We start from the raw sequence: 23890 nt of genomic DNA, 5'->3' as shown, positions 1-23890 counted from the left end.
GAGCTGACAAGTAATAATCAGTGACGAGAAGTGCTGCTACATGCGAGAGTCATTAGCACTTTACAGTTTGCTCCACTCCATCACTGGACCTCTACCGGCTGCCGTGTCGACATCTCGGCACGCAGACGGGACAATGTTTTCCGTCGTACACGCAGCAGGAATTCTCAGCCCGCGAGGCGAGGCGAGGCACGTGGAAACTCGTGTTTCCCTCCCCACTCTGTCCACAGAACAACAGCATGTGCTACTTGTCTGCTAATAGCAAAACTGTTAACTGTCGATGGCTTTACGAACTTATGCCGCGTCAAGAATAGGAATGGTGTGATTTCTTTCGTAGCGTGATTTCTTTCTTCAGGCCGGAATAGCTGCAGCATTTAACGCGACAGACGTCGTAGCTTACGGCAGAACGAGGCCGTAATGCTTATGGGTGTAATGTGTTTTTGGGTAAAAATTCCTTCTCTGAAATCTGGTGCTACTTTGGATACGGGTAAGAGTAAAGGCCAGGAGGCGGCAAGGAAGCGTAATAAGACGTCTCTGTAATGTTGTCAGCATATTACACAATTTATCAGATAGGACCGCGAGCAGTTTACAGACTTAGTCGTGTCGGAAATACTTCCCCCTTGGAAGAAACGTTCATAATCATGCTCTTGTGGACGTCAGATGAATCGCTGCGTTTCCGCATTATGACAACGACTGCACTGTTTCCTGCGCCCCCCTCCCGACACGCTTTATATACCCTCCACTGCTAGTGCTGCCATCTGCCGTCTGTGAGTGGTTACTGCATCGAATCCGAAGAGTTCGTCCAGACAAGCAGCACCCTCTCCTCCAGGATAACCATGCCAGACCACACACTAGTGGCCGCTGCGACATCTGCAACAATCCGATGCTTTGGGTTCGCTGTTCTCGATCATCCCCCATAGAGTCCCGACTTGACCCCAGCCGATTTTCAGCTCATTCAAAAACATAAAGAAAACCTTCGAGGGCATCACTTTGACTGAAGCGGTGCAATCAGAGATGACGTTGTGGTTCCGTCAACAAAGTCGAACACTCAACAGTGAGGTTATCAACAAACAGGAGTCTCGTTGGGAGAAACGTGTTCTTCGCCAGTGTGATTATGTTAAGAAATAAATTTGTAGACATGAAGAATAAAGATGAAGAATGTTAATAATGTATGTTTTATTAAAAAGCTTTAAGAGTTTTCACATAAAATGTTCAGAACCATTACTTTTCAGCAAGCCCTCGTAGAAAGACTTGGTCAAAACTGCGCATGTTGTAAGGACCTCTCTCTAAATGTGGATAATTCCACATAACGCTTATGACGAAGACAAAGGAGCCGGAAGTGTCCGACTAGGTTCCCATATACGGGAATAGCCCGAAGACTTCTTCAGTAATAGAACCCAGAACGTTGTCCTCGACGACGAGTGTTCATCAGAGACCAGGGTATCTCCGGAGTGCCCCAGGGAAGTCTTACGGGAGTGACCTTCTTCTCCATGTAAATGAACGATCTGTCGGACAGGGTGAGCAGCTGTCTGCAGCTGTTTGCTGACACTGATGTAGCGTATGGGAAAGTGTCGTCGCTGTGTGACTGTAGGACGATAGACGATGACGTAGGCACAACTTCATTGTTGCATTGCTTAATCTAGATAAAACACTTGTTTATAGGGACGCCGGATGACTTGAAATTTCAGTGCCAATGTATCGTACAATAAAACTGCTCTCAGCCACCACCCTTTGTTGTGCTGGGCAATGCGACAGAGAATCGAATCGGTGTTGTATTGCCGTCGTTCTACTGTGAACCAGTTAAGTCGCTTCGTTCAGTTGTCCGCGCACTCCACCGAAGCGGATTGCTCCTGGGTCGTACCACGGGCCGTATCACGTACCGTATCACATATCGTGAGGACTAACCCTTAGCCTATCTGATCAAACGTATCCGGATACCACCACGTAATGCAGAAATGCCCACTAGATGTGATGAGAGTAGACCCGCCAGTACTGCGTTGTCAGTGGCGAAGCAGGAACGACAACATGGGTCAGTCACGAGAGCTCACTAATTTCGAACAGGGACTCGTCACTGGATGTTACCTGAGTAACAAATCCATCAGGAAGATTTTAGCTCTTCCTAAGCAGCCTAGGTCAACTGTTGGTGATGTGAATGTGAAGGGAAAACGTGAAGTAACAACGACAGCTGAACTTAGAGCAGGCGGACCCGTTCTACTGACGAATAGAGGTCGTCGAGTACTGGGGAAGGTGGTTGTAAAAGATCCTATAAAATCAGAGGAAGGAATCACTCGTGAGTTCCAAAGTGCTACCAACAGTCCGTGTAGCTCTATGAATGAGCCTTAGGAGTTAAAAATAACAGGGTAAAATTGTTGAGCAGTTCCTAATAAGCCACAAGATTTTCAGGTGACGCTTGAGGTGGCGTCAAGAAAGACGCCAGTGGACAGTGGACGATAAGCAACGAGTGACGTGAAAGAAGGTAGGAATGAAGATTAGGATTTAACGTCCCGTCGCCATCGAGGTCATTAGAGACGGTGATTTGGAGTGATGAATCGCGCTATACCCTGTAGCAATCCGATGGAAGAGTTTGGGTTTGGAGAATGCCTGTAGAAAGGTACCTGCTGCCATGCGTAACGGCAGCAGTGAAGTGTGAATGAGTTACGTTAAAATTTTGTCTCCTTATTGCGCTAAAGGAAGCGTTAAATGTGGAAGTATGTCAATACATTTTACAGAACTGTGTACGGAGAACGTCAGAGGAACAATTCGGAGACGACGACCGTTTGTATCAGGATGACAATGCATCCAGTCATAAGGTGGCATCTATGAGACATTGTTTTGTGGACAATAACGTCCCTGAAATGGACCGACTTGCCCATTGTTCCTACCTGAATCCAATTAAACACCTTTGGGATGATTACGGACTTTGACTTCGCTGCAAATCTCGAAGCTAATATGACCATTATCTCTAGTTTCGGGGCTTCAGGAAGAGTGGGCTGACCTTCCACCACAGATATTCAGATTCCCCATTGAAAGGATCCCCAGGAGAGATGTACCCGTCATAAATGGGAAGGTTGGACAGACCTCATACTAAAATGTGCATATGGTACTATTGGCAGGGAAATCCCATCTGGCATATTCGACTAGTCTTTTTATTAGACGTCACTTCGGTGACTTGCGCGCCAATGGTGATGGAATGGTGATGTGGACAACACACACACCGTCCCGAGAGGAGAAAATCACCGACCCCGCAGGGCCCCTGATCGAGAGTCAGCAACACTCACCACAAGAACGCGAGCTGGTGACGCAACACATTTTAGTGTCCGCTAATGGGTGTCTGCATACTTTTGATGAGATGATCTGTTTGGTTTATGTACAAGTATGAGAAGTATTTGAGTAATATGTATGCAATGTCTTTCATAGAAACATTGTAATACCCCAGTCCCCTATCCCGTTTGCTTTACCTACAGTTGATCCTATGCTCGTTCCACGTCGTATTTATACACGTGTTACTCCGTAAATATTTGTATGCAACGCGTGACTGCAACTCATTAGTCCTGCAGCCATAGAACACAACACTTTTACATTCTGTAAAGCGCACAACTTTGCAGTCACCTAGATTAATAGCTAGCAACCAGTTTTTGTGTATCTAGAAACGGGCGGCATTTCAGTACATCTTCCACTTGAGTCGTGTATGTACACTGGAAGAGTCACATAATTCTTGTTTACATGGATCGTCTGCAATGACACCCAGACTAATGATACCCCACACCTGTGTAAAGAGTGTAAAACGGATACAGCTCTAGTTCATGTTATACGGTGTGCGCGAACGCGTAAACGCTCTGCTGGGACCGTGGCACTCGCCAGCTGCCTGTTACAACCGCCTTCCTCTGCCCTTCGATCTGGAAAGTATGAATACTTTGCTACATTTTCATTGTGTTAAGAACGTAAAGTATGCTAGCGGTGTGACGGAGTAATAATTTAGACCTAGGGAGCTTGGAAATATAAAGCAAATAGCACTGTAGCAAAGTATTATGATTCGTCAAACAATCTCTCGCTTTTTCTCGTATGCCAGAAGCCACTTCTAAGGCAAAAAGGGTGTCTAGTATTCGGCAGGTAGTTTACAAATGTTCCGAGAACTTAAACAAACTTACAAGGCGTTTAAATGTTGATCATAGCAGACGTGTGACGTTTTACCAGTCGTGATGCCTAGTTTTCGTAGAAATAAGTTCAAAAATTAGCTTTTAAAGTCGTTTTAAAATATACGATGAGCTATTGGGTAACTGAAGCAACATAGGAGCACAGCAAATATTCATTATTGGTTCAAATGGCTCTGAGCACTATGCGACTTAACTTCTGAGGTCATCAGTCGCCTAGAACTTAGAACTAATTAAACCTAAGGACATCACACACATCCATGCCCGAGGCAGGATTCGAACCTGCGACCGCAGCGGTCACGCGGTTCTAGACTGAAGCGCCTTTAACCGCACGGCCACACCGGCCGGCAATATTCATTATTCCAGCAGCTGCGTATGACAAGAGAATATAAATACTCAGGGCGGAAGAATAGCTATTCCGTTGTAGATTACACTTTTGTGAGGCCTCAAGGTATTTTCATACAAAGGACGCGGCTCCATTAGTAACTATATGGAAGCCAATTGTTTGCAGATATGTTGTTCAGTATGCAAATATCTACTCGAAGAAAAAGTGTTGTCGGATATTGTCCTCAAACAAGGATGCACAGATAGGGAGGATATAGTGAAGATGGAAAACCGTCCCATCTGATGGAGAATATCTATTGTTACCAAAAGGTAAACGAACTACAGCGTGTGTACCCGAGAGATGCCCGGTTTATCAGTACCGCTTGAGGCGGAAGTCAGAATGAAAGCAAAGTCACCGATGTCCAGATCAGATCTCTTATGACTTCCCTCCGCTCATTAGAAAGGTCGTGTTTGAACTTGTGTTATCGAACCACACTGGCGACAGAGTAATTGATGTTTACAACACACCGTATTTTTTACAAATATGAATATTTTCCCTTTTTCCTTTCCACGTAAAAAAACGGTAATTTCACAATAACAAAATTTGATTAAATAAAGAAAGCACGTTTACTGAACTTTTAAGCGGTAACTTGTTGGTCGAGATGTTGAATTGCTTCACTTATGCCTGTAAGTTACATAATGAACTAGTCAGCATGTCAGAAAGTTTTGGTTTTCAACAGATGCTACCTCGTCAGCTTTCACAATCTTATACAACGTGAAATAACGTTCTACAGAAAAAGAGAAAAAAATTAACGTAAATTAAATTAGTTTCTTGAAAGAAGAGATTTCCGTGCATCTAGTTATTTCTAAATGAAACAAACTCTTTATTCCAGTGATGATTAACTTACTTGGCCCCTTGGGCACTATTAAGCAACTCACCATAAAATTACATATCATTCTTCGATTTGTCAGACTCACACAGCAGTACTGAATAGTTAAATATTTAACACTGCCCCACATTCTCGTCTAATGGCGTAATGTCTAGCAATCACACATCAAGTTCTATTACAAGAGCAACAAAGTGCCACCCATCATAGACAACATATTGTGATAGAATGGGGAAGGACATGTTTTGAAATAAAAACAACAGGCCGTAGTGAACGTCTCAAAATCAGTTAACATAAAGGGAAAAAATCTCTGTTATCAAAAATTTATTCATTGATGCTGGCTAATAAAGCTCAAATGCGCAGAACTAGCAAATCACCAAAGAAATAAAGGGTTAGTTTTAAATAATAAATCTACATCTACATCTACATCTATACTCCGCGAGCCATTCTGATTCAGGAAAATTACTTGTTTCGTGAAATTTACTGCGGCTGTAGAACGAGGCATAAAATTAGTTCGAAGGACGAAAATTAAAATGTAGTCAATTCTTGTTTGTGACTGTATAATGTACATAGTGACACTGTTCACCGCTTACCAAAGCACTCGGTACGCCTTTCCCCCTATTTTCTTCTTAAGTTTTACTTCTAAATCTGTGTCGCGCAGATAGGTAATAGAATTTTGTAAATGCCAGTCGACTTTTGTAAATGCACAGGTCACATAATTAAATTGTGAGAGTTTCTATGTATGCTTGTGCATCTACACTTATGTACGTACATACCTCGCAAGAGAGCGAGGAAAAAAACACCTGTCTAATGCCTCTGCTCTCTCTCTCTCTCTCTCTCTCTCTCTCTCTCTCTCTCTCCAAATTCCGGTTTTCTTAATTTTCTCAATACTGGGTATGTTTCGCGAAAAGGCCATCGTCGTCCCTCCACGGATTCCCATCTGCGTTCACGAAACGTCTCCGTAATACTCGCCCATTTATCGAACCTACCGGTAACAAATCTAGCAGTACGCCTCTGAACTGCTTCTATGTGTTCCTTTAGTCCTACCTAGTGGCCATCCCAAATACTCGAGCAGTACTCAACAGTGGGTAGTACTAACATTCTATACGCTGACCTCACTACAGGTGAGCTACAGCTTGGATATTTAAGCGACATGGTTGTGCAAAGCCGTATTCGAACAATAAGGGATCATTTTTCGTGTTCATCTGCATGAACTTTTATTTATCTGTCTTTAGAGCAAGTGCCATTCATGACACCAAAGAGAAATTTTGTCTCAGTTATCTTGTATCATCCTCCACGGTCCCAAACACACAGCGACACCAGAAAACTACTGCAGATTGTTGCTCAGCCTGTCCGCCAGTCACAGACTAAGAGGCACTGCTGATGATATCCTTGTCTCTGATAAACACTCGCTGCCGAGGATTCTATTACTTAAGAAGTCTTGGGGGCACTCACATCTCTGGGAACCTATTCCGTATGCTCGTACCTTCGCTAATAGTCTGCAGCGAGCCACGCTGTCAAGCGCTTTCCGGAAATCTAGAAATATGGACTCCACCTGTTGTCTTGTGACACAGACACAGAGCATCCAACCGCTAACGCGATACACAAAACACTGAAAATCTGTCTCTTGGTGGACGCCCGGTGTCAACAACAACAGCTGATGGCCACTACCTACAAAATATGGAACGTAGGTAAGATCAGCAGAATGGGTCTATGCACTGCTCTCTGGAAGGCAACTTGTAGGGCTGTGTCGACGCAGACAGTATACAACCGTCTCCAAACCACTAGGCCTCCATTACGCCCAACAGTAGAAACCGCAGCACCAAGGTGCGCGAGGAAGTGTACAGCAGAACACCTAGGATGAAACACTGATCTGTAGCTTCGGGTTCTCTTCAACGAAAGGGCCTGATGAGAGTCGTAAACGGACGTGGAGGTGGCCAAGTACCAATACACAGCTCAGGCGTGCAGTCCCTCCGATTCGCAGGGAGACAAGCCGGTTACATTTTGTAACGCTGTCACGCGTGAGTTTCAGACGCCTCTCCTCGCTGTGGATGATATTTTTAGGGCTGTGCGGTACAGTAGGGGCGAATCCTGCAGGCTGGTGTCGAACTTCTAAAGCCAACTTTTGGCAATGGGTACACCTTCCAAGACGACGTCACGTCCACGAAATGAACACCGTCTTCCTGGAGGAAGGAACTAGCCGAATGGAACGGTCTGCTCTACCTTCTGACATTAAACCGATTCACTATGCCTGGAACCAGCTGGAACTATCACTGCCTGCGCGCAGCAACCCTCCCTCTCACACTGGATGAACTCGTGAGGAGGGGGGAGGGGGGGGGGGAGTGGGAAGCGCAGAGCATCGACGTCCAGACCACCTTTTGGACGCCATACCTAGGAGGATCCAAGCTCGTGGGATGAAGCGACGTGGTTACCCAGTAGCTGAGTTTGATTTCACATTTGTGTAGATGATAGCAGCTTTATTTGAAAAATTAATTTAAAAGGGTACAGCAGGAAGTCGTCTGTCCATGCTCTTGATCCGTTGAGATTGGCGCTCCCCGTTTTGATCTCTTGCTGTAAAATATGGAAATGCAGTCGTCACCTGTCGTCATCTCATGACTGTGAATGCTAAGAACGTGATGTTGAAGACAACGCGCACGGTCGATACAAAGTATTGGTGGTGATAATATCCCGTGGAATGACTTTGCGATTTCCAAGGAATCTAAAGACGTCGCAGCACTTTATTTGTTTCGAGAACAATATCAAAGCGGAGCTTCTTGCAAGACAGCAAGTCACTTCAGAGCGGCTATCTCCGCGCACACTCGGCCAGCCCCTGCAGAGCGTAGAGTGCAATGTTTGTGGCTTCTAGAAAGCCCGGCTGACTCACGCGGCGGTCTTCCGCAGGAAAGTGCAGTTACCGGATTATCTGTATTCTCGTCGGACAACGCGCTTTCGTAGCGCTGCGCCACACTAAACGCGATTCGTTCCGCGTTTAACGATGTCGCGATTTTCTGGTGCGTGGTTTTAAGGAACGCTCACAAAACACTCTCATACATCGCAGTTTCAGCACAGAGAATTCCCAAAAGTAAAACCACTACCTTTCTTTTTTTTAAGAAACGTTATTTTAAGGAATAGTAAATGACGAAATATTTTACACTAAGGACCGAACATCTGTTTGTGGAGAACACGAAAAATATGTAGGAGATACCTATGAATCTTATGATTTTCAAACTCTTTGAGTTTGAAACGTTACCGTAACACACAGTGTCCGCAAGATTAAGCTACGTCTTTTAAGGCCTTTAATTGAAGTAGTAAAGGTCTTAAGACTACTGGGTTCGTTAACAATCCTGTCAGAAGAATCGTCTGTTGCTCAGTGTGAGGTCTCACGTATAAACACTTTTCTCGAATGCGGCAGATTTTTTTATTAAAACCATTATTCACTACGATTGCAATCCAGAAAACAGTAACCACTCTTTTCTACATTGCAATCGCTGACGTTGAAGGTTTTAGTAAAAAATCTACAGTTCTCAAGTTTACAGACCTCTGCCTCCATGCCATGTCAGGTAATTAGAAAAGCTTACTCCATACCACTGATTTTTACATGTTATTAACACCTGAACGGTCAACTACTACAAACGTGCCTTCTTTCCATGTCAGGTAATTAGAAGAGCTTACTCCACACCACCGATTATTACACGCTGTTAGCAGCTGAATGACCAGTATCTACAAAAGTGCCTCCATGCCATGTCAGGTAATTGGAAAAGCTTACTCTATACCACTGATTTTTACGTGCTGTTAGCAGCTGACTGGTCAACATCTACAGACACCGTACCCTGCAAGCCACAGTGTATATAACGTGTTTTCCATTCTTAAACGTGGAATGAAAAATATAAAACGTAGATCAATCGTGTACTCGTGGCACTTACGCGAAGCATACTGTAATAAAACAATAATATAATAAGGGGGTTACCAAAAGAAAGTATCATAAGGTCATACTGTTTACAATATAAGTAAATAAATCAGTGGGGCGTCGAAGTTCTGTGAGGTTGTTCGCAGACGATGCTGCAGTCTGTAGGATTGCGATAAAGGACTGTAGTAAAGTACGAGAAGACTCGCAGAAGGTCGAAGGTTGGTGATTGGTGCATGGGCTGGTAACTGACCCCGCTTGTAAATAAATACAGTGTAACTACAGCACATAAAACGCGGAAGACATTTATTACTGTTCGATTAAACCATAGGCGATAAAGTATTGTAAAGAGAAAGAAATCGTAAAATACCTGGAACTACATCTCCAAAGCGATCAAACGTGGAAAGATCACATAAAACTAGTAGCAGAAAGGCAGGTGCCAGTTTAAGATCCATTGTAAAAATCTTACGGGAATGTAGCTCATCCACGAAGAAAGTGGTTTACGGAACCGGCGCTCGAGCGGTTCTTGACTCTTGCTTGTCAGACTGGGACCATTCCGATGTTTTATTAACACAAGAGGTAGGGAAGATCCAACAGAAAGCGGCGCCTTTCGTCATGGGATCATTTAGTTTGCGTGGTTGCGTCGCGGAGATGCCCAACGAACTCCAATGGCAGGAGCTACAAGAGAGGTGATCTGTATCACGGAGAGACACGTTGAAATACCGAGAGCGGACGTTCCAAAAAGAGTTTGGCAATATATTACTTTCTACCAAATACGTCTCGCGAAATGACTGCGACGACAAAATCAGCGCAAATAGAACTCATATGTAGAGCAATCAACAGGCGCACAAAAGAAGCGTTACCTATTGCACAGAGTCGTTGAAATTCCGCCAGTGTAGATTCAAAAAAAAAGTCGGACAACGTATTACTTCGTTCCATATTCGTCCCGCGAAACGATCATGATGACAGTATCAGGGAAATTACAGCTCGTATGATTTACTAACAGTCGTTCTTTTCTCGCGAATGCAACAAGGAAGGGACGAAATAACTGTGGTACCAGATATACCTTCAGCCCTACACCTAGCTTGTGCGGTTGGGTATACATGTAGATGTACAATCGTTTTAGTCCGAGAAGTAAATATGCATTCACAAAATTTACCCAACGACTTCACAATATTAATGTCCTCCTACTTCTCAATAACCCCACTTTTCTCCGTAAATTCACATTTTTCCAGTCAGTGATTCGATCCCATCTGGGTGACTCTGTCGTTTTCCCACTTGTCCGTTTAGATCGATCTCACGACATCTCAAATGTTGCACCAAAATTTTAGAAAAAGTCATAGTAGAGGCGAACACTTTCGTACATACGCTACACTTTCGTAACATTCTCCCCTCTCTTGTGGACCTTGCTACTATTAATTTCTCGTATTGAACCTCACACGACTTGGTAGCTTTACACGTAGGTATTTCTCACACTGCGTAGCAGACGGTTCACTCGTTCTAAGGTTGATTAATAGCCTCATTCTTCCTTGGACCACACGCAAGTCTTTCTCCATATCTGATAAACACCAGGCAACCCAGCATCACTCGTTTTGTCCGTTAAGAATAAGAAAGGAAGTCAGCGTCCAGTGTTCCGTCAACGACGTCGTGATTAGAGAAAGAGCACAATCCGGTATAGGGAAAGGTTCGGAAGGAAATGGACCGTCCCATTTCAAAGAAATCATCCCGGTATTTGTCTTAACTGATTTAGGAAAAATCACAGGTAAATCTGGATTACCGGGAGTAGATGTGAACCATCGTCCTTCCGAATAGCACTCCATTGTGTGTCTTACTACTCCCGCAGGCACCTCCCTTGGCCTTTGTTGAGAATAGACAGGTAATACGACTGTATGAATGTCAGTCGACAAAGGGTCGAAAGTAGTTAAGAATAGACAGTTGATATGACTGGATGAATGTTAATCGGCAGTGTGTCGAAAGTAAAGCTGAAATCCAGGAAGACATGGTGTAGCTTTTCTCTTTTGACACCTGCTCGGGAGCATAAGGTGGATGAAGACAGTCAACTGTTTTTGACACGAATGGTACTCTTAAACACGTCCCAATTTTAGAGATACTACCGGAAATCAGCAAATGCATATATCTGAGTACTGGTCGTCCTTGTGACTGTAAAGCATTTACACTGCCTATCAGAAAACATCAAAGCAAAGTACAGAAACTGCATCACGTGTGGAATATTTTCGATAGACGGTGCTCCACAGCCGTGAAGTATTTCATTGTGTTAAAGCCGCATTGGAAAACACTCTGACAGCTGCTAAGTGAATCTATTTATTGTGCGACCAGTCTACAAGGAGATCATTAGATCAGAAAATATCACATTACCATGTGTACGTATAGCACATCGCGATTTCGATGACGACCATCTGTTTATAGTTTAAAATGTGATGTGATAACATGGAACGCTGGGCGCTGTAACGATGATGTCTAGATTTGAACGTCAGACAGTTCAAGCTATGACAAAACTGACATGCACATCTTGCTCTTCCACAGCTTCTGGCATTTGACGCCAGCAGAGAAGTGTGTGAGAAGGTGTCGGTTTTTAAAATTAAGCTGTGACGTACATTGCACATGTTCAGCTTGTGATTTGATTGATGTATGACATTTCGAAGCCAGGAATTTACGATCAAATGAAACCTTACATATTTTAAACTTGAGACAGAACGCGCACTATAAAAATTACGATAGATTATACGTACACTAATGCAAAATTTTGTAGTCTAATCAATTTGTAGATCGAAACTCAGTGTACGATCAAGAGATTCGCCCGCAAGCTGGCGGTGAGTGTTTAAACAAGTAAATTTAACGTCACTTGTCTTGTGCTACAGATCGAGTGGATAGTCACGGACAGCAAACCAACTGCGATTTGTATCCGATGTTAATTTAGATTATGTACATGACTATTTACAATCCGACTACTTTAGGTAAAAGTCTCATTTTTTCAGTCGTTGCTCCTCTTTCCTTTCCTCCCCGATTATCATAAGGACTGGCGTACAGTGGGGTGGCTAGCTAATTAGTCTGCCCGGCGTCGTCTTCGTGGAAGGAAGTTGCCGTCTACACGGCCTTGGAAGCCGGGCGGCAGGGCCCTCGTTAAAACTCGTAGCAGACGCGCCGCCGCTGTTCTCACTGCCTGCACTTGCTATACGGTTCTCTCTGCCGTCAGGGAATTCGACAACTTTTTTCTGTGATACATTTCGCAAGGGGATGACCGACTGTCTTCCAACTCTTAAAAAAAGCAGGAATTCAACCATATTCTACAAAAACACCTCGCTCCGAAATCTGTATCCATAAACGGGAAAATATATTGTAAAAAATCTGGAAACACGATAGGCTTTATGACACCTAGACGGCTCTCTTACCAGATCCGTTACTATCAGAGATTTTGTACGAGAGAATTACCCGCCTCGAACTGCACTGCAGCGTTGCAGAAAACACACTGAAGCTATTCAGTAATATTTGATGCAAGACAGTCCTTTATATAGGTAAACATGTTAATCATAACATGTTCCTCATCTATTCCAAAGGACACAATGGAGACTCGTCAGAAAATGGAGATTAATCGCCAAGAACGCGTTACGTATGGGCCTCTAACGTTAAGTTCCTACACATTTAGTTAATAATTAGGATGAATGTTTGCACATAATTAAACTTGTCATTGGCTACTAAATAAATGGAGCTTTCTTCCACGGAATAAGAGCCTCTTCCAGTGTTGTGTTAATTCTGTCATCGTTAACACTAGCCTTCTTCCGCCCTCAGACTTTTTAAACTTCTTAGTTGCCCTAACTAATAGTAATTATTCCATAACACGCTGCAAATAGGTAGACAGTCGTGAAAGATCTGTTTTATTATAGAGGACACAATAACCGTGTTACGTTCCGGCACAGACCATTTTCAGGCTGTCATCAGATCATTGGTATTCGAACTCCAACGCAGAAATTGAAAGCAGTAATTTGATCAGAAGGGCACGTCGTTGTCCTCTTAGAACAAACCTTTCCCCGTAGTAGAAGTGTGCGCCCCTGTCACAGATCGTAAAATAAAAAGCAAGTTACACTTCATTCCAACGGACAAAGAGCAGTAACTCTCAAGAAGCTGTTTACTACCGATCCGCTCTATATTTTGCGTTCACTCAAATTGTGTGTCTCGTAACGAAAGACATGAGTGTTTTACTGGGCACGTGCATTAATTGGCAACTGAAGGTTGTGATATTAAAATTATTCTACAATTTGCTTCTTGGACTAAGGATTCATCGAGTCTTCATTATAGTCAACAAGTCGGTTCTGACGTCGTTATCACTTATTTTGTACATTTGTACCGCGTCTGTTGAGATAGTTAACTGGATGTCCTTCGTTTTAAATGCAGGCTGTGTAGAAATTACCTCTGTGACCTAGACGAGATAATCGCCTGAGGTTTGTTTGCTGCACGCACTGCGTATAACAGCAAGCCTCCGTAATGACCAAGGCTGTCCGCAGACATCTTACAGAACTTCCCTTCCAAACGTTTCGCACCTGCTAATGATTACTGTGAATTTGTACGAGTCACGTCTGTCATTCTGAAAGTAACTACGTTGCTGCGTGTATATCGTATCTGTCGTGTTTAATTTCAACTGACAGCGAAGGAGAAGAAGAAATATAACCGATCACTATTCCTCACTAGTTGAATGCATCACAATACCTTTCGGAGCCTATGCTTCATCATGAAGTGATACCCAAGTCGGGCAGCTTCACTTCCTGCCACCATAACATTTACATTGTCCTGAATGATACAAACTCCAATTCATTTCATTGACTAAAAAGCCGTTGCTAAGAGTGACAAGTCTTTCCAGCTTCGTTTGTAGACGTATTCGGCCACAAAAGAGTGCGGAATTCTGTATCCCTCTACAAGTTACAGTGTTGGATCGGAAGCAGAGCGCCTTGTACATCACCTGATAATGGTGCACAGAGTTCGAAACGATATGTGAAAACTATAAAATTAAACCAAAGAAGAAAAAAAGAAAGAAACCCTCAATCGTTCCTGTTTTTTGTCCTCTTTCATTGCTCACAGTTCTTACGTCCAGATCGCCTACATCAGTTCACAGTCACATACACAGTCCGTACTGTCGCTTGGAAACAATGGAAGACACAGTTTTTTATATAAATAAACATAACTGATAATTACTTTTAGAAATCACACAGTTACCGATAGCGCGTTACGTATCACAGTGCGTGGTTTCCAGGCTGTCTCAACCGCGTCGCTTAAAACTGGGGTAACTAAGCAGAGCTACCGACAGCGGGTCGGCGCAGAACGGACGGGACGAGACGGCAGTTGGAAGCCCGGCGGCCTCTGCCCGCGGAGCGCCCTCGAACGGTCGGCACCGGATGGCTACGCAGGACCGCACTCACCGGCTCGGCCAGCGTCGCCGACGGAACCGACGCCTGCCGCCGCGGCGCCGCGGTGCAACAGGTGTCCAGGCCGGAGGTTTTTGCGTATTGCCGCGGCGCGTCCTCCCGGCGGCTCGGCGGCGGCTGTGTGGGTGTGTGGGCGGCTGCGGTCGCGGGGGGGCGGGGCCAGTGGCAGGTGTCGGCCAATGGGAGGCCGTGGGCCGCGGGGGAAGGGGCGCGCGCGCGGCGGTGGGGGCGGCGGTGCGGCCCAGGTGCGCCACGCCGCGCCACTACGCTCCAGCAGTCGCGTGTGTAGTTCTGTACAGTGCGCGCGCGCGCGCTCGGGCAACCGGAAAAACTACTCGCTCGCGTCGCGTCGCACCTCATGTGACTCGGAGCGTCTCGCCGCGCCCAGCTCTCAGTGATAACCACCGTGACGACCAAACTGCCGACCCAGTGCCTCATCCACGGCGGCTCGGCGCTTTTCCGAAAAGGTAAGCACTTTGACAGTGTTTGCGCAGACGCACGCGCAGTGTTGCGCTCTTCGAGTGTTGTGTGTGGATCGTGCTGTTGCGGGTGGTCACCGAGATCTGTGTCTGAGTGGCTTTCCAGTGGTGCGTAGCTCTAGCTGGAGCGTTCTTCTCAGTGATGTATCCTTCTAAGTGGAGCGTTTGTTGTGCTTAAAGCCGTCAGTTTTGTGGGATCGTTGATCTGGATTTGTCACACAGGTGATTCATTTTTTTTTCACATTATATGTATCTTATGAACCTTGACCTACGAGTGAGATTTTCCAAATAATGTACTACCTGTCTTTGCAGACCTTGTAGGGTCGAATTTCGTGAGAAAGAATAGCAAATATTTGCCAAACGCAAGAGGCTGCGCAGTATATGTACATAATACGTGTTTCGAACCATGTGACACATCTTTAACGAGCGCCGATGCAGGCCCAGTTAGGGCCGCGCTCGTAGCTACAGGTGGTCGCCGCTCCGCAGTGGAGACTTCGACGCGCGGTCGAAACAGCAACACTTAGCGCATCAGCGCTGCCCGCCCATTATCTTATCCGCCTGACCGACCCTAGGCGAGACCGCGCGGAGTATCGCATTGCGTGCTCGACTGAAGACCACGCCGAGATGCACTTGACAGAACACCGGTTTGCCCCGCTCTCCGAGGCGCGAAGGTTAGCCGCCGCCAGAATGGTGCAGGCTAAAAATAGCGGAGGCCCGGGGCAGTACCTGCGGTCTCCGCCCGGGCCCGCGCCGGCTAGAAAGCGTAACCGCAGCGTGCCACTCCAGCCCCGGCAGGAGCAGAGGTTCCGGGCAATTACTGTCAACGGCTAGTATAATTGCTGTTATAAAAACCGACACCACACGTGTGCTCTACAAAAAGTGATTATTTTCGAAACCGTTGTGGTGATCATACGCTTAACAGGATGATTCGGGACAGCTCGTGTCAAGTTATAATGAAGCTCATGTCTTTTGTTCAAAACCGGAAGCGATATTTGTTTTTATATAGCAACAGCATAGAATTATCTTCGTTGACAATTACTGCTGTCGTTGAAAGAGTTTATGTGGTCTAGCGGTAGGTTTTCAAGGAAGACGAATAATAATACTAATAATAACAAAAATTTACCTTCTATGCTTGTGTTTTGTTGTGCTGGACTGAAACCAAGCTAGTGTATATGATACCGATAGTATGTAGTTAACAGTGAAACGCTTCGGCATCGGAGCGGCAGAGTCCACTTGAAAACTTAGTCTGTTTGGGGTTCGCTAGTTGCGCGTAGAAATCAGAGATCCGTACTTAGCGGCGGTGAGTCACGGGCTGACTTTCTAGCTGGAGCCTGCGATGCGTGACAAGGCAACAAACCCGTGTCACTGAACTGCCGCCCACTGCTTTTTAGATTTCCCTACGCTTGCTCCACGTCCTGGCAAAAATACTTTCTTAAGTAATGACGCTAGAGGGACAAAGGGGAATTTTTTTACTGTCTGGTCACTGTGGCTGTAGCAGCTACATTCCAATACAACGTAGAGTTGTGGGAGCCCGCTATAGAAACGCTGAGAACCAAACTGTTTTCGAAAGCTCTGGTCGATTAGTGTGAAATTACCCAGTGACTTGTTATCGGTTAGCGTGTTCGCTCTTTTTCCGAATACTGTGCTGCAGTTTGCAAAAGATAGTGTGATCCCTCGCAGTGGCTAGCTGCGTAGACGTGTCTCAATTTAGAGTGAAAATTAATTTCATGTTTTATTATTGGCTTCATAGCCTTGTGGCTTCAGAGAAAGATGCTACACTCTTTTGGGACAGATCGGGTAATACACTGTAGCGCAACATTTAGAGAACTATGAAGCCTCAGCAGTAGCAAAGTTTCGAGATTGTACATTAGGAATGACATCATTGAAAACATATGAATGACACCTAAATATGTGATGAAATAACACCGTCCATCGATAAACGTTTATATTGTAAGTGTACAAACTTAAGAAAAATATGTGACGCGAATATTTTATAAACAGAGGAAATTTCGTCCTTCCGATATTGCTGGAAGAGGTCATTAACCGAAAGAATTTGTGTTTCTCTTTCCGTAAGCATTAATGTCCTACCTGCTACTTATCGGAAAAATATTGTTACCTTCAACCCCACGTCGAATTCGTCAATATTGCTGTCAGGGACTCTTGATCTATTGCTGCTATTCCTTTCCCGCACTTCCATTTTATTCCCAAACTGTAAAATTTGTGCACTTCGTCGTACGTGTTACAGAAACACTTTTAGATGTACCGATGGTGGACATCTGTCACCTTTATTCATAACATGCACCTGTCAGAACATCCCACTGCAATCGTTGTGGATGAATGGTTCGTCTAAGTAGATGGGCACCGTGTGTGGGAGTAAAAACCGAGCTCAGTATTACCTCTATACGCCACAAATATGAAACAAGTTTTCTTGGAGGTGCAGAGTGGGAAAAAAAATCCATTTAAAATGTTAAGCATACCTAAAGTCGTTCATTCCAGGGATTCTTGTATGGAAGTTCTAAAACCATATTGTGTGACTGCATCTTTTTTTGGTAGAGTAACGGAGAAACGTTCTTTTTTATTCTGTCAGCAGAAAGATGATGTTTTGACAAGGCTATAGCTTAATCAAATGCTACAAAATTACTTCGAAATTGCCTGTTAATCTTTCGTGGACGTTTTGTCTCTCCAAAAGATTTTATTCTGTCAGTATTTACCAAAACTCGCGTTATCATTCTCCTAACTTCTTCCAACAAAACAGAAACTAAGACCTGTTTCCACATGTATCACATTTTTGTCCCTATATCTACATCAAATGCTGCAACTCACTACAGTAATGTCAGATGTTACTGTTTAGTGTGCCACATGAAACTGTTAAGGTATTTTTTCCGTTCAGTCCATAGCTAGGACGTTGGGTGAACAATCACTTAAATGCCTCTCTGCGAGCGACTACTGCTGCGCTTTCAACTTCACAGCCGCTACAGGCACCGTAAACAGAGAGCTGGAAAATATTCAGAGCAGGCTTGGAAACCAGTTGTTGCCATTTGCTGCGTAGATTTTTTCCAAAATTAACGTGTGTTTCGTCGAATACCTGCCAATTCATAATCGGCTGTCAGTCACACTCCCCCTCGATTCAAACACGTCCGGGAGTATTCTGGGTATGAGCTCGACATTTGCTGGTTTGTATTCCGACCCGATAAGCAGCCCACGTATTTGAATAGTATTTTGGTACAGTCCGTACAACCGTTTCGTAAGCGAGCCCTTTCAAAGAAGTAGTGTTGTCTCCCAGTCTCCTACATGAGATTCAAAACTCGGTGCTGTATTTACGAATGACTGAGTCTGTGACATCGATCACCTCCATAACGTCACGGATAACTGAGTCCAGCTGACGTCACCGATAACAGGTGTGCCTCATTAATAGCGTTGTGAAAACAACAATTAGTTTACTTTGAACTGGTATTTTGCTAGTCCGTGTCTGGTATATTGTACGGCTTTGATCAAAAATCTCTTCTCAGTCACTTTGAACTTATTACATGACCGGTTATATGACGCTGATGTCCTATTTTCAGTTGCATCGTAAACCACTTATCTCGTAACTAAAATAGATATTTACCTCTACGAAAAGCGTGTAGAGAGATGTTCTGAATATATTACATAGTTCTTCGACAGTGCCGATTTCTGCTACAAGATAACTGGTTTATGAACTATTTCAAACTGTGACACTGAGAGCTGAAAACCAGTCATATAATGAACAAACTCAAATGTCTATTTTGTCAAAAAATCAACAGTTTTACAGAATATAGAGCAGCAACCATACTAAATTCAGTTTCATTCCATGTCGCTTTTTTTACAAAATACAAACTAAAAATGCGTCTGTACTAATTTCGAATTTTCAAAATTCATCCTCAGACAGCTTTACATGCTTCTGCCTTCGAAACATATGAGTCGAAATCAGCTGCTATACTACTCACACGTTGTTTCTGCATTAGGATACATAAAAATGAACGATCTTAAAAGAGAGACAGTGTTGTCGGAAATAGAGCTTGGGTTATAAATAGCGTATCACAGTGTAACTTACGTGGTACGCCAACAGGAATATTTGCAGTCAATGTATTTCCCCAATGAGTAACGTCTCATAGTACTAACTGGCTGTGGAAAGATTTTTGGTCAAATTTCTATAGCGAAGTCAATGATTTTATACTCAATAAAGCATTAAGTAAAAATTTCTGACGGTTCTAGGCGCTTTAGTCTGGAACCGCGTGACCACTACGGTCGCAGGTTCGAATTCTGCCTCGGGCATGGATGTGTGTGATGTATTTAGGTTAGTTAGGTTTAAGTAGTTCTAAGTTCTAGGGGACTGATGACCACAGATGTTAAGTCCCATAGTGCTCAGAGCCATTTGAACCAAAAATTTCTGAACATTAAGAGCTAGGTGCCAATGTTCACTGGAGGCTAATTTAACTGGACATAGCCGCAGTCCTTATCGAATACTTCATGCACATGGATAACAGCGACGTATGTAGAACAATATCACATTACAGATAAGACAGTGAGGCAAATCATTGATTTATATACACACGTTGAGCCTAAATCAGAAAAATATTGCAACGATCGCTTGCTGCTTCTCATAATAAATCAAGAACAGCTGTTATTTTTCTTTTGCTAGACTTATTCGGTTACAAAACAAACAAAAAAGACGGACAATTTAGCGAGACATTGAAGAACCTCGAGATCGGTATGTTTATTCTCCCACAGACGCCTAACATGACATATCTAAATCCTGATTGACAGGAGCCAGCGCTAGATTGTTCAAATGTGTGTGAAATCTTATGGGACTTAACTGCTAAGGTCATCAGTCCCTAAGCTTACACACTACTTAACCTAAATTATCCTCAGGACAAACACACACACACACACACACACATGCCCGAGGGAGGACTCGAACCTCCGCCGGGACCAGCAGCGCTAGAAATATATGCAGTGAAAACTCAGAGAAACGGTATGAAAACTTGAGAGCCACACATGCCGACAATGATGGAGTGTACAGTTTCGTGTGTTGCGAAGTTGGAGCTCTTAGCGGAAATAGCGACCGACAGCTCCTACCACTGCAACGTGTCCACATTTACTTTCTAGGTACCCTTTCCTCCTGGTTTATATAGGCCCATAGGATCACAGTAAAGTTCATCCACATTTCTCGATTTTATGTTTAGTTCCATTGCCATTTGTTGTCACTGGAACTTGGGGGAAATTATTTTTTACGTGTGGCTCAGTGAGTGCCACTATAAAAAAAATTATTTTTCCTCGTGTACGTCACCTCGTATAATACGAATGAGACTAGTGATTTTGTAACACTTCCCATTTTATTAGTGACGACAGCATCACATTTACAGTTATTCTATGTCTTTAGGATTTCTGTACCGCGCCTTTGGCGGGCCGAGAGAATAACTTAGCGGCGAGGCGATGGGTATCAGCCGGGAGCTGTTCTTTCATTCCGCGGAGCGCCGGGCTGCTGTAAACAAGCGCTTATTATGACGGCGGAGCCTCCGCGGTATGCAAAGCGGCGGCCGGCGATGCCCGTCACGGCCGCGCCGGCGCTGGCAGAGCCTGCGGACAATGGCCGGCCGCCCGCTGGCTCCCCCGGCTGCCGGGCTCACCGCTCTGTGTGCCTACCTGCCGCGGCTCAGTGCAGAGCGGAGGCGAGACCGTCTAAACGCCGACACCCCGCGACGTGTTGACGCACGTGGCGCTGGTCCCACCTGCTGCGTCTGCCACTACTTGCTCTTCCCACTGCAAACGAGGTCTGTCTGACTCGAAGGAGAAGACTGTTAACAACGGCCTCTGGTACGTTTCACTAGTGTGGCGGCATTGGAACCGTTGTTTCCATATGGTCCTACCAGTTTTCCACTTTATACGGCTCGTTATTCGTCTGAATGTGTAGCTGCTCCCAACCGTTGCCATGTGGTTTTGGGGCTCTGCAGAAGATGCGGGGGAAATACAGGAAACGGTAGCAGATTCCGTGGTTTATTTTGGCAACTGCATGTGTTGCCAACGTAGAGAACACTGTGCTTGTTCCCCATCTTTACCTCGGAACTGTGACGAAGCCAATTAAAAGAGCACAAGCACACAGAACAAATTTTATATGATTCACGAATATCTACATCTATGTCTGCATGATTACTCTGCAATTCACAATTAAGTGCCTGGCAGAGGGTTCATCGAACCACCTTAACGCTACTTCTCTAGCGTTCCACTCTCGAATATGGCGCGGGAAAAACGAACTCTTAAACATTCCCGTGCGAGCTCCGACTTCTCTTATTTTACCATTTCTCTCTAAGTAGGTGGGGCCGGCCGGAGTGGCCGAGCGGTTCTAGGCGCTACAGTCCGGAACCGCGCGACCGCCACGGTCGCAGGTTCGAATCCTGCCTCGGGAATGGATGTGTGTGATGTCCTTAGGTTAGTTAGGTTTAAGTAGTTCTAAGTTCTAAGGGACTGATGACCACAGCAGTTAAATCCCATAGTGCTCAGAGCCATTTGAACCATTTTAAGTAGGTGGGCGCCAACAAAATATTTACACACTCTGAGGACAAATTTTGCCATCAAAATTTCATGAGAAGATCCTCCCACAATTAAAAACGCCTTTGTTCTAATGACTGCCACCCTGATTCGTGTATCATATCCTTGGCACTCTTTCTCTCTCCTATTTCGCGATAATACAAAACGAGCTGCCCCTCATTGAACTTTTTCGATATCCTCCGTCAATTCTATCTGATGCAGATGTCGCACCGCATAGCACTACTCCAGAAGACGGCGGACAAGGGTATAAAAGCAGTCTCTTTAGTAGACCTGTTAAATTTTCTAAGTATTCTGCCAATAAGTCGCAGCCTTTGGTTTGCGGTCCCTACAACATTAGCTATGTGACCATTCTAATTTAAGTTATTCGTCATTGTAATCCCTAAGCATATAGTCGAATTTACAGCCTTTAAATTTGTGTGATTTTCGTGTAACTGAAATTTATCGGTTTCTTTTTACTGCTCAGCTGGAGGACTTCGCACTTTTCGCGATTTAGATTCAGTTGCCACAGTTTTCACCAAACAGAATATTGTCCAATTCGTTTTGCATCACATTTTGATTATCTGATGACTTAAAATGTCGGAATATGACACCAGCATCTGCAAACATTCTAAGAGGACTGCTCAGATTGTCTCCTAAATCGTTTATGTCCATCAAGAACAACAGAGGACCTGTAACACTTCCTTGGGGAACGCCAGATATTACTTCTGTTCTACTCGATGACTTTCTCTCAGTTATTACGAACTGTGACCTTTTTGACTGCAAATCGCGAACCAGTCACACAACTGAGACCATACTCCACAAGCGCGCAATTTAACTACAGTGGGTTGTGACGACTAGTGTCAAAAGCCTTCTGGAAATCTAAAAATGTGCAATCAATTTGACTGTCGATAGCACTCATTACCTCGTGAGAATAAAGAGCTAGTTGCGTTTCACAAGAACGATCATTCTATAATCCGTGGTGCCTATTTACCAAACGTTTTCTTCGAGGTGATTCATGAAGATTAAGCACAGTATATGTTCCAAAATCCTACTGCAAATCGACGTTAGCGATATGGGTCTGTAATTCAGCGGATTACTCCTATTCCCTTTCTTAGGTATTGCTGTGACTGGTGCAGCTTTCCAGACTTTGGGTACGGATCTTTCTAGAAGCGAGCTGTTGTATAAACGACATGTGCGATATTGTAATGTGGTAATGCAGTCCTCGTTCTGTTAAATAAATAAAACAGTGGTCAATATATCATCGTTTCAAGTATTGCACTAGCGCGAGACCTACGGTAGCGAAACAGAATAAGACAATGGTCAAAACGGCAATTTTTTCAACAAAGCCAGTCAAAGGAAAATAAAAATTAACTTACGAGGATTTGAGAAATCAGTGTTTTTCGTGTTTCGTTATGAATAAAACGTGTTATAGCTAAACAGTGATCGTCGCCTTGTGTAATCAGACGTACAGCAAACACAAGTGTTCGTTTCAGTAGAGAGTCACTCTCTGCTGCTATGACTCTATTTCTGCATCCAGTTCCAATCGTAGCAAATCATCAACTACGAAAAACATATATCACCTCCGCATTTTTGTATCAGTCCAACCACTACCGAAAAAAATACCCTAAGCGTTGTAGAATAACTTATCAAAATCGTCACAGACTGTTCTGGAACTTTTTTCGAAGTTATTCGTTAACACTTAGGTCTTTTTTTGATATGGTACTTGTAATCATACACAAATACTACATCATAAAAAATTATTCTTTTCTCATGACTGTCCGTTAATCGTCCTGTTGCCGAAATGAAAGTGACTCGTCGTAGCTGCAGGTGGTGCGACTTCAAACGATTTTAAATAAATGTTTACAGTCCGTGCAGCATCACCTACTGAAAAGTTTCTTTAATGTCGTTGGTCCACAAAATTAGGCAATCAATGCCCTTCAGAATTATCTATCATTCAGCCCTTTTCACGTAACAGACCGTACATATTACCCATGGATTCGCGGATACGCATTATCATCGTTTTCTAGGAGCTATTCAGTGTCATATCCACACCGACTATCCAGCATATTTTCACGATGGCAGTTCGATTCATTTGCCAACGCAACACTGTGCATAGGGCTCGAAATGCGATTCGACTCAAATCTTCCTTCCCAAGACTCGGGATACG

General features: G+C 44.2%; 1 long non-coding RNA gene across 1 annotated transcript in view; it reads right to left on the bottom strand.

Moving 5' to 3' along the window:
* LOC126459906 (uncharacterized) overlaps window positions 1-14793 on the bottom strand; it is a 37295-nt gene extending 22502 nt beyond the window's left edge. The window contains exon 1 of the long non-coding RNA XR_007585932.1: window positions 14469-14793. This is a non-coding gene — a long non-coding RNA (uncharacterized LOC126459906). The remainder of the gene's footprint in view (window positions 1-14468) is intronic.
* Window positions 14794-23890: the final 9097 nt, after the last annotated feature.

The sequence above is a fragment of the Schistocerca serialis genome, chromosome 1 (genome assembly GCF_023864345.2).
Source record: "Schistocerca serialis cubense isolate TAMUIC-IGC-003099 chromosome 1, iqSchSeri2.2, whole genome shotgun sequence".
Taxonomy (NCBI): Eukaryota; Metazoa; Arthropoda; class Insecta; order Orthoptera; family Acrididae; genus Schistocerca; species Schistocerca serialis.
Note: the sequence above shows the minus strand (reverse complement) of the source record. Positions and strands in the feature narration are given on the sequence as shown.